The sequence below is a fragment of the Pangasianodon hypophthalmus genome, chromosome 6 (assembly GCF_027358585.1).
Source record: "Pangasianodon hypophthalmus isolate fPanHyp1 chromosome 6, fPanHyp1.pri, whole genome shotgun sequence".
Classification (NCBI taxonomy): Eukaryota; Metazoa; Chordata; class Actinopteri; order Siluriformes; family Pangasiidae; genus Pangasianodon; species Pangasianodon hypophthalmus.
Window position 1 is genome coordinate 8,371,182 of NC_069715.1, and position 12,968 is coordinate 8,384,149.

Below are 12,968 nucleotides of genomic sequence, written 5' to 3' on the forward strand. Positions count from 1 at the left end.
GCATCCAGTCACAGAGATACTGTGTGCTGCTTTCGTACTACCCCAGCAAGCCGATATCAAAGATCTCATCAGCGCTAATCAAATGATTGAGCACACAGATATATGGTACAATCCAGCAAAAGTATAGGGACATTTGTAAAGGTTAGAGGACCAGCAGCTTGGTTTCATTGATATTGATGAAGGTGGAATTGTGTCAGAACGTAGGGAGAGGCTTGCAGAGGGAATATCATTCATCCCAGCACCCTGTTATACACACACTGAATGAGGTGCCAACCTGTGTCATTCAAAAAGCCATTTCTGTCCACCCTGCTCTATTGTCCTCTGACAGAAAGAGGGGGAGGGAAAGGGAAACGTGGGTGTGTGTGTGTATGTGTGTGTAAGACAGAGATGGAGACTGAGAGAGACAGAGAGAAGGGGACACCAGGAATAGGAGTACAGAAGGAGGGGTGGACATTCGTCAGTAGGGCCTTTTGTCATCTGAAATGGCGTAGCTGCCTTTTACAGCCAGGGCATTAACAAAACAAGCAAATTTATACACACGCTGTTACATATACTGTAAAAGCAAAGCACAAATATTAGTCACAAGGCACAAATTTCTGCTTATAACATTTAAGTAAATATTTATGACATTGTCATGACACTGTAAGGACAGAGTTATGAATCTCTTCTTTTTGATAGTGAGTTTAATTTCAAGATATGTACATTTCATACATATCTTGTACAGTTCATGTTTCATGCCACTGGAATGACAATTGTTAATATTTTCTCAGATTCTGAGTTTGGTTTTGCTGTTTGATGTGTCACCATCATGTTACTCTGGCATAAGAAGTACACTGAGCTACAAAAGCAGTTGTTATGATGTTCTAATGTCAGCCCGAATAGTCACACAAAAAAGTAACACAACCTCATTTCAACAAAAATAGGTGTTACATGACTCAGGAGTTAATCAATTTGACATCCTTAAAACAGTCCTTAGGACAATTTTAATAAGCTTTCTAAAGTTTTAGGTTTAAGACATATGAAGATGACTTGTAGCCTACATTATCCTTCCGAAATATAATGATAGCTCAATAATTCTGCAATTCAGCTTAGTGAGAGTCTGATGAACATATTCGAGCAGAACAGTAGGGATCCCATCATCTATACCACTCTCTCCATGTGCAATTTTAATGTAGTGGCAGAACTGCTTAGTGTAGCATAATGAGAATCAAGAACTGCTAGCTCTTCTGAAAAGAAGGGAAACAGAAGCTCTAACAGCCCAACAGCTGGGTCGTTAGCACGTTGTTCGCTGTTTATTGCATTAACATATGAAACACACAAATATAGTTTATTTTAGGCATCTGAGAGCCTCTCACACACCTCACTCCAGCGCACATGGTAATGAAGGGAAAGAGAAAAGAGGAGCATCACATCAGCATTCAGTGAAACTCTGTGTGGTCTGTGCAAAATCACTCAGATTAAAGAAAGTCTTGATTGAATTGCTTTTTATTAAGTTATGCATATCATGCTTTGGGTATTTGTTTAGCTGATTTAGTGCCACATCAAATATTTCTGTTCACGCTTCAGGTTCATTTGGTGCAACCAGATTAGATACTTTACTTCACACTCCAGTGCTGCTAGGCAGATCTTAAACTCTGTCTCGCCTTATCCAGACTCCCTACTGAATATTCTGCTACACTACAGGCCACAGTTCTCAACTACCTACAAGATAAAGATAACACTCATATAATAAATGTACAAAAAATCTCAGCTGAAAAAATCTCCTGGATGAAGCTCCTTGAAAGAAAATAAAAGAACAATGCCATGAAACACTTAATTTATCGTCAGAAATCATGTCTATACATGAACTATATAATTTTTTTTAAAAATAAATAAGCATTAAAAACAATATACGATTTTAATATTGACAGAATTAAAAATGCGAGTTGAACTTCTATCTGGAAAATGAGAACATGTAACAATTTATGGATCCATTTATTTTGCATATAATTGACATGTTTTGCATGTGGTGTGTGGCCATAACCAGATTTTACACAAAATGTATTAAGTCATGAGAAAACTATGACCTCTGTGATCTCCGCTCCTTATACAAACCTTAAGCTTAACCTTAACCTTGAGCTTTACCTTAACCTTAATCAATTCTCAAAACCTCAATCAATTAACCAAACTCTTCATATGCATTATCTAATGCATTTGCATTTGTGGTGAAAATACAGCGCAATAAAGAATTCAGACTAATACAGCCCTGCAGCTGGGATGGCCACTGGGTTACCATTTAGTGGTCATTCAGGCAGTAAATCTGGGACGAAGCCTAGCAAGATCTACAACTTTCAACAACACATTTAACATTTCTCATCTCCTATTTTGGCAATTCCAAATGTTTTGGTTTAATGTCTGAAGCCCTTTTGCAGCTGCTCTCTTTCATAATAATATGATCAGCGGCCTGTACCCAAATCCTAATTGCATGCATTGGAGCGATCTTGTATCTGTTTTCTATGCAGCCTCCAATTATTCTCCTGGTCACGGCTAGTTGCTCTAGGATAGTGAACAAAAGAGGGTCCCCAAATATCGCACACTTCACTCATTTAGTGAGTGCTTTCATATTCCACGGCTTGGCACACCTGCAGCAGAGCCTTTGAAAAATTACCTGCAGTTGCTCAGTAGCACCATCTGTTGCATAGAATAGATGCAGGGCAACTTTAATAGTGATTTGTTTTTGATGAACCATCTCAATTTGGCTTGCTAGTAGCCCACCATCAGTAGTTATTGAACTTTATACCACAGCACTGTTGAATGCTCGAATCTGATTGGTCAGAAAGTGACAGTAGGGCAAGGTTTATATTACTTCGATCTTTCTAATGTTATTGTTTCTATACTAACAACTTACACAGGAACTTGTATGGTAGATGCAACACATGAACAGGTTTGTAAAAATGTGGCGAGAACCTTTCTGTAAGGAGATATTTATTTATCGTTTTTTTGGACACTGAGTCTCCAGTGTCTGAGGTAAAGCTGTGATCTTAAGTTTTCCACCACAGGAAAGTCATCAGAGTGGAGAGCTTTGTTGTGTCTTGGAAACATGACAAGCTGCAATTTGTTTTGTCTTAGTAACTCCAAAAGAGAGAAAAACAAAGAGGAAACAACTGGTTATAGCTGCTATAACGTAAGTGATAACAGGAACTAACATGTCTTGTGGACATTCCACATTAAACATTGCTAACAAATAAAAGTGAATTGAAAAAATGTAAGAATTGGCATATTGTTGTGGTATAAAATGAATAAAACACACTGCTTTTATAAGAAAATAATCAACTTCAGGGTGGTAACGGTAACTCTACTTCTCATTGGGCCACATCACATCATCCCATCATTGATTATTTTCTTATAACAGAGTACCCCTAGTGTTTTGTTCCTCAATAAGTAGGTGAACTGTATAACATTGTACTAATCATCATGGCTTCTAGGCAGCATAGACAAAAGCCATTGCTACACTAATCATATGTAATTGTCTCTCTAATCACAGTAATCTATTCTCATGACTTATTTTTCATTAATGACAAACAATTAGGAAACATTAGGAATATTATTAAAATTAATTAAAACATGTTTAATATAATGTAGAACAATTTAACAGCACAAACGACTGAATGCCCTAGAGCTGAGATGAATGAACGTGTATTTCCTTGTTTTTCAAATGATCTACACAGTTATATCTGTATAGTTTTAATTATTACAGTGTAAACTGTACATATTACATTAAACTAAGCTAATCAACTTCACACATGGAGAAAATGTGTTATTGAGTAATTTTTTTGGTATGCTGAAATTAGCTAGCCATATGGGTAATGGAGAAATGTTAATATATAAGGGCACACTGTTTGATTGGCATTGGCACTGTGTATCATATAGTAACTCATTTAGATTCTTGGTGGGCTTGTGCAAATTTTGTGCACAGTATGGGACCAGAGGAAAACAGCCAGACATTTCACAATGTATTCATAAAACAGATGCTTTGGCAAATGGATGCAATCTAAAAATTACCACTTAGTGTCCGTCACTGGCACTCACCACTGTCCTCTTTCATTCCCTCTGCTCTCCTTCTCGTACATGCATATGGGAAAGTCCATCAGCATGGTGGAGTTGTTATGATTAAGGAAACTGTGTGTCTGTTGAATTATGTATATGCAATAGAGTCAGAGATCACTGAGCTAACTGTCAATGACAGCAATGAATACCTGGGAAGAGGCCAGAGACCATCCGACATACACACTCTCCCCTTATCTGTTCCTCTCCCCTCTCCCATTTCCTCTCTCTTTCTCTCTCTCCACATCTCTACCTCTATCTCTCTCTGGCATGAGTGTATCACAGAGAGTTACTGTATATATTTGTGCTAAGACCATCAGGTTTCAACAGTTTTACAATTGTTTCCATGTAGCACCTGTGGCCTTTGCAAACAGACATAGTTTTCCTTGGCAAAGACTCACACCCTTCAACCCAGACATTTTATATAACATGGCCTCTATATTCAAGGGGAAAAAATGATTGTCTGTCTTAGGCAACCTTTAAAGTTCCATGTAAAACACTACAGCTGAGTGTTTCCCAATCAGGAGATGTTCTGTTAAAATGATTTAGGAAATTAATTTCATTTCAACACTTTTGAACAGAATTCACTAAAAACAGGAAGATAGGTTTATTCAGTAAAGCCTACAAGAGTATAATGATGATTTACAATTTTTTTATTTTCATTATCAGTATGGATTAACTGTTATCCCTGATTTACAGTGAATCATAAGTAAGGAATAAGGGCATGAAATTATAAGAAAGTAATCAATGATGGGATGGTATGATGTGGCCCAACACAAAGTGGTGCTACTCTTACCACCTTAAAGTTGATTATTTTCTAATAGCAGCATGTCCCAAAGTTTTTTTTTTATTCCTTTTCTCCTGCAGCGACGTTCCTAAATATACTAAAGTATGATACATGATACTTTTTATTCATTTATAGTTATATTTAATGTTCGCACAAAGCAAGTTAGTTCCTGTTATCACTTACATTACAGCAGCTATTTACACTATTTCCCTCACCAGCTTCTTTTGCTTCTCTCTCTTGAAGTTAATGAGACCAAAATCATTTTACAACCAACAACAACTTCACCATATCAACAGTCAACACATTTTTTAATTCATTTATGTAGAGTGTCCACCATACAAGTCCCTGTGTAAGTTGTTAAACGATAATGTATTAGAACGAGCACATTAATAAAAACCTATTATTTGCTTTGCAGCCAAAAACACTGTCAGCCAAAAACACTTAACAAATTAAGTTGTTTATTATTTTTTTTTGACCAGTCAGACTTAGAAACACCACCATAATCAGTTTCTTCTGCCACATAGTGAGACTAACTGGAAAACTGAACAAATGCCACACGTGACATGAAAAACACTGACTTTCTGATCGATCAGAATAGAGAATTTAACAGCACTATGGTAAAGCTCTCATTACATTCATCAAAGTGCATGAGGCAGTAGCTTCAACAACTCTATTAATGTTTAATTTACATGTACATTCATTAATTTGACTAAGCAATTTACAGTTGAGACAGGATAGCTGTGAGCAATTTAGGGTTAAAGGCCAGTAGTAACTATTTCTGTAGAGAATTAATTGCTTAATTGTTACACATAGGCATATTTTCCTTTTTAGTCAGTCTCAAGTGAAATGTGAATTTTTTATGAATTAGAATGAATGAAGGAGAGGAGGTTTGAAGAAAAGGTAAGACTGTGTTGTTTTTATTTGAAAAACTCTAATAATAAATCTACTAATCAGAATCAGAAAGAGCTTTATTGCCAGGTGTCCTCACACACACAAGTACATACACAAATATGACAGCTGGACACATAATAATAAGAATAAAAAAAAAATCAGGGCTTGATTTAAAAAAATGCAGGTCATGCAGGTGTCACATGACCAAAATAAAAAAAAAAAAAAACTTTTGTCTAATTGCAGGCATTTTTTTTTTTTAACCCAGGAATTTTTTTTTTTAAATAGTATTTTAGAACATACTGAATATTCAACTTTTTGCTTGAGAGCACCATCTTAACTAAAACTAATCATGTTGTCCATAGCATTTGAAGAGTGAATCCATCCAGGACAGTGAGAGGAGTGTCCTGGAGTGATGTGATGCCTTTAAAAGCCATCACAATGCTAAATGCTTTACAGTGGCTGCCTCAGGGAGGAGTCGTATCTGATCATTATGGGCTGAAAACTCATTCGGCTGATAATCTTAAAGCTTTGTTTGCATGTTTGTATGTAGAAGACCATGAACGCTGCGGGCCATCTGGAGGATCAAAGAGCTTTTTTTCCACTGGGCGCATCCCTCGCTCTATCTTTCTCTCCCTCATTCTGTTTCTCTCTCTCTTTCTCTCTCCTCCAAACCCTTTCTTCTGTCGCTGTCCCTCTAATTCTGCCATGCCCAGATCTCTGACAAGGAGAAGTTTGCGCAGGAGATAACCAAACCAGGGTCAAACACTCACCTCGCTGACACACTAATTGAGCCTCAATAAAATTATGTTATTAAATTGCCTTTTAATGCCAAACTGTGGTGACATAGGAATGCTATAGGGGAGAGAGAGAGAAAGAGAGAGAGAGAGAGAGGGAGAGAGAGAGCACTCACAGGCACTTAAGAAATGTGCCACCTTCAGATAAAGCTTCCTTTATACAACACACACACACAGGGCTGATGAATGCAGAAGCCTAATTAGTCAAAATGGAATCAACACAGACCAGGCTGGAATACAAAATGGGGTTTGTGTGTGTGTGTGTGTGTGTTCATGTTTAAGTGTTGGCCAGGAAAGGATCCATTTTCAGTTACTGAATGCATTAACAATCTATATCTATTTAACCAAAAACCAAGCATAATTTCTGATTTAATCAGTTGGCACTGCTAAATGCAAATGTATTTCATGCAAATTTCAATTAAGGTTCAAACTATTTTCAGTAATCACCTTTAAATGTCATTTGAAACCATTTAACATTATTGAATAAGCTCCTTTAAAAGTTTTAGATATGCTATTTTAAAGATATTGTCTAAGGTAATACATTGCCTTTGTATGAAATAAAATCCTACATTTTATCCTTTCAGATATTACCACAATATTATACTTAAAATCAGAGCAAGAGTTCAATCCACATTGCTTTCTTAAACGTCCACACAATTCTCTTCCTGTGCACAGAATTATGGGACTGCTTTTGACAAGATGGATATACAGCATGTCCTTCATTCATTCATTTATTCATTCATCTTCAGTAACCACTTTATCCTTGCCAGCATCGTAGTGGATCCAGAGCCTATCCCAGGAACACAGACCATGAGGGAGGAAATTTGTTAATTAAAATTTTATATCTGGATTTCTGTAAAACTGCTTGTGACAATGTCCTTTGTTAAAATACAAATTGACCTGAATTGAATTGAATACACCCTGCATGGGATTCCAGTCTATTGCAAGACACAATGCATACACTCATTCACACCTAGGGGCACTTTAGCATAGCCAAACTGCCTGCTAGTATGTATGGGAGGTGGGAAGAAATCGGAGAACCCTGATAAAACCCACGCGGACACAGGAAGAACATATGAAATGACACAGATACAGCAAAGCAAGCTCAGAATCAAACTAGGAAACCCGAAGCTGTGAGAATGCTCTATGAGAAAGATTTTTTTTTCCATTACACGCTTAATTTCCAAGGCCAGGACCAATACCTCATTCTCATAACTACATACACACCTTTCTGAGTGCAGTTACTGAATAATACACAGCAGTTACTCAATTATATGCTTTTAACTGAATAATAAGGTGTTAATATCTGAAGGAGAAAAAAAAAATCCTAAGCATTTTTCTCAAAAAAGGTTTGGTTTTCAGATATACTATAGTCATTCGTTAGTAAGCACACTACATTGCAGTAGTTCGAATATTTATTTATTTATTTAAAATGCTGTCCCCAATTAGATCACTGGTTTATTTGGTGAGATATTTACCATTTGTTTTATTAATTTTTAGCTTTATAAAATAATTGATTTATTACAGAAGGACATGCATTCTGACCTCAGAACAGAAGTTTAAAGAAGTGCTGGAATACAAATCTTATCATTTGGGAGACCTTGAAGTAGTTTAACAAGATTTATATTCTGTACATGTTCGTCCTTTTAAAAGAGAGCAGGATTTGAATACTATATATAGTTGCTGGTGAACAAATAACACAAAATGAGTGGCACGTAGTTGACTTTCCTGTATTTACTTAATGAATTTGATTGTAATCAAAGCCATCAAAGGTTAGTAATGAAAATCATTTTCTCTAAAGCAGCATTATAAAATTCATAAGGCATCATATTTTCTAACAAATGATTTTTTTTTTAATGCAGTGAACATAGGTAAACTCAGACGTTAAAGAATGTAACAAATTATGTAACCTTAGCCACATTCATATCCTAACATTGTGCTAAAGGTCATGTGACATGTCAACTACTTAAACTCCCAGAAGCCATGTTATCTTCCTCATTCTTGTAAATACATGCCAGGTTTCACTGAAGTTAATGAATAATTTGTAGTATATAAAAAAGTCAGACCCTGTTCATGGACTGGATTTGTTTTCAAATTTTGTAATTAACATATTAACTAATGCTAATCTAGTTCTACAAGCAACCTTCGATGAGTAAACTAAACTAGTAAACTATAACTTGCATACAAAATAGTTCCTTACCAAACCTTAAAGTGTTACCAGCTTTTATTTAAAAAGGCTGTAACATTTGATTAATTCATTCCTTCATCTTTATTAGAGGGTACCATGCACACATGCACACACACACACACACACACACACACACACTTTAGACCCCTTAGAGGGACAGTCACTGGAAATCAATACAAAGTTCTTCTGATTGATCACCTTGATTCTATGATGAAACAGTTCTATCCTGATGGGAGTGGCTTCTTCCATGATGACTCCGCCCCCTTCTACAGGGCATGGAGGCTCACTGAATGGTCTGATGGAGATGAAAATGACATAAATCATATGCTATGGCTTTCACAATCATCGAATCTTAACCTAATTGTACATGTAAGGGAGATTTTGGAGTGACGTGTTAGACAGCATTCTCCAACACCATCATCAAAACACCAATTGAGGGATTAGCTTTTGAAAGAACGGTGTTCATCCCTCGTGTATAGTTCCAGAGATTTCTAGAATCAGTGCTAAGACATGCTTAAGCTATTTTGGTGACTCATGGTGGCCAAAATCCTTACTTACACACTATGCTTTTTTCCCATTTAAATCGTCACATGTATGCATATGAAAATAACTAAAACCTAAATAGAAGTTTCACCTACTGATAAAAAATAAGCATTTTCATAGCATATATTATAAAAGCGTGTTTACAGGCATTGCCAGTGGGCATAAATTGGTTAATTATGAGGAAATAATCTGCATAAATAGCATGAGACAGACATGAGATCATAGCTCTCAATCATTAATTATGTTTCTGTAAATAATATTTATCAAAAAGAAATGCTAAACCCAAACACTCTCTCTCTCTGTCTCTCTCTCTCTTTCATGGTGACTCAACCACTCCACACTGCTGATGTGCAAAAGGTGGAAATGGGGGTGCAGTTACCATAGTAACAAGGTATGCTAACCAGGACCCTCGTAGGATGAGTGGATATTAGAGAATGGCTTGGAGCAAGTCGTCCACACCTGCACAACAGTGGTTAAGCACCGCTGAGAGAAGAGGGACTTGAATAGCAGACCTTTTATAAGACTCATACTTGAAATGTCTGCTCTAACATGTACAAAAACACTAAATGACAGGCCACAACAATCCTGATAATTTATACACAGGCTGAAATTATTCTGAAGCCTTCATAATGAAATAATGCTTATATACATACTAAATACTTCGTTCTTATGGTCACTTTCACACCTGAAACCTTTGCCAAGTGCGTAGAAATCACAAACATCACCCATGTATGGAGAACACAGAGCTGGAGCTAACAAATTACTAGATAATTATATAAATAAGTAGTTTAAAACATTTGTGTATTACATCCACCATTTTATATTCTCTTTTTGTTTATTCATCCAGATCTCCAGAACTCATTGCATTTCTGCACTGTTACAGCTCTGCTCTGTCCTTTGGATCAGTTTGCACCTCATGGCTCAGTTTAGCAGCACACATTTAGAAAAAAAATTGCTGGCCGAAACCCCAAAATATGGTATGTTGGTTCATTTCCCGCAGTTGGGTTGATTCAGACTTGAATCGTTTTCTCACTGCCATCAAACTGCACTAGAGTTTGTTTAGAACTGGACCGAGACCATCTTGCTTCGACATTTTCAGATCGGTTGTTTTTTGGTCCGCACCCGAGTAAGATTGCTGTGTTCTCATCTTCCCAAATGAATTACACTCCAGGGGGAAAAAAAAAAACACACCAAGGCTCGATCCAAACACACTTAACACTGCATATGTGAAAGCAACCCAGACTCACAGAAATACGTTTGACTGCAAGTTATCTGCAGCATGTTCTATCAAATGAATATCAATGTTCTGTTACAAGTGTACAATGCATATGAACGCATTAAACATACACTCGAATGCTTACGTAATGTAATTTCCAATGTAATTTAACCATGCCCACTGCTACCACGATCCTATTTATGTAAGATTGACAAACTAAGTAATTTTACCTCCTTTTAAAACATATTTAACATAGCCCACTTCATGCAAGTGTGCACTTTTCACAACATATAATTAGACTTACTGGGCTCATGAAATAATCCTAAGTTCTCCTCTTCTCTACAAACACAGTCAGGCTTGCAAGTCATGTGACGACATGGCACAATATCGCAGGTATTTTAAAATGCAGAAAATCTCTGCAGTCTGCAGCCTAAAGATGTTATACATCTCAAAAATACTCATGTTACCATCTCATGTTTCTATGTGCTTTCAAACGTGGTTGTGTTATATGTTATATTGTGTTATGTATAATATATTTTTTTCTGTGACTGGCTTGGAAAGCACACTTATCAGTACTTATCAGTACAAACTTCAGCTATGTGAAATTCGAGAATCCCTCAGGTTTAATATTCATGGTCTCTTGAACACAGTAGATCTAATTGGACTCAGTACACCGGGTTGTTATGAAAAGAGTAGGCTTTAACTCGAGACTCATTTTTCTCTCACACCCACAGGCAGATCAATGTGTTAATCAGTAAAGATTAGTACTAACCAAAGCAAGGGCCCTTGATATTAAGTAGTAATTGTGTTAAGGAGCTGCAATGGGAACATTGGTACTGATGGTTGGGATGATGGCAGTTGAGGGCGGTATCCTGTCAGGGACAATCACTAAATAGTGCTCAGACCGGCTGTGGTGTGGAACAACCCCACATTTATCATCCTCACACACTGTCGCACAAATGTGACCATGCCTTCTGTCTCACTCAGATTTGCAATATGCCAAAAGATTAAAAGTTTCAAACTTTCTAAAAAGTAATATGGGTGTATCCTTCTCTGCATATCCCGTCTGTCATATAAACATAGGCTAAGCCTTTGAGCTCCTCTTCAGGGCCACCAGAGTAGCGGAAGATGTGGGATAGATGCCAGCTTTGGAGTGGGCAGAGCAGCACATGGCACCTCACACTGTCCAACATTACCTTCTGCTGAGAGACAGAGAGAGGAGGAGAGAGTTCCTTCAGTTTCCCCTCATCTTTATCCCTATCCTCTAGCATTTCTAATCCAATGCGTTGCCTTCGTTCACTGATAAATAAGAATAGAGAGTTGACTGATTTAGTGGGATCATCACAATGTATTCCCCAATGTGCTGCACAGTCATTGATTTTGTAATTTCACATAACAGCAAGTTTGGCCTGTTTGAGTGCACTGGTGTAATGCACACACTCCTCACAGTGCACACTGCCATGTTGTAGCATTAGAACACATTCACCTGAACCACTAGCTGTAGTTAATAGCAACAAATCCCTGTGGAGTAGCTGCTCGACATCATTTCAATGTGACAAATAGATTCCTTGCACTTTACTGAGGGATGGTGAGCATAGAGCTACATAGCATCTATGTAAACCATTTACGACAACCTACACAAGCAGTTATACAGAAGCACTAATTATTTTTGATATGTCAAATTACCATAATTGTATACATTTTTACTGACTTCAGGTTATTTGTTATTATGCCTTTTTTTTGTACACTATATGACCAAATGTTTGTGGACACCTGACCATCACACTTAGTCCCCCTTGTTATAATAACCTTCACTCTTCTGAGAAGGCTTTCCAGTAGATTTTGGAGTGTGGCTGTGGGGATTTGTTCATTCATCCACAAGAGCATTACTGCGGTCAGGCGCTGATATTGGACGAGGAGGCTTGGTGCACAGTAAGCGTTTCCCGTTCATCCCAAAGGTGTTCAGTGAGGTTGAGGTCAGGGCTCTGTGCAGGACACTCGAGTTCTTCCGCTCCAACCTTGGCAAATCATGTGTTCATGGACTTTGTTTTGTGCACAGGGGCATTGTCATACTGGAACAGGTTTGGGTCTTGTAGTTCCAGTGAAGGGACATCTTAATGCTACAGCATACAAAAACACTCGGCCATATAGTGTATGTTAGCACATAAATAAGGAATAAAACACCTAGGAGTGTGCTGTTATAATCAATATAATCAACAGCGGGTGGTCTGTTGTGGCCTGACCCACAACAAGTTGATTACTTTATTATAACAGTCATGTGATATTCCTCTGCACAACCTGTGACTACAATTTTTAAATTATCAATGAATGATGCATCATGCTTTTTAACCCTTTGTAATTACAGTTAATCTCGTGGAATTTCTGCAAAACAAGTTATTTCATATTATCATTTACATTATAACAGCCTCACCAGCCTTTCTTTTATTCCCTTTCTCGAAGTTAATA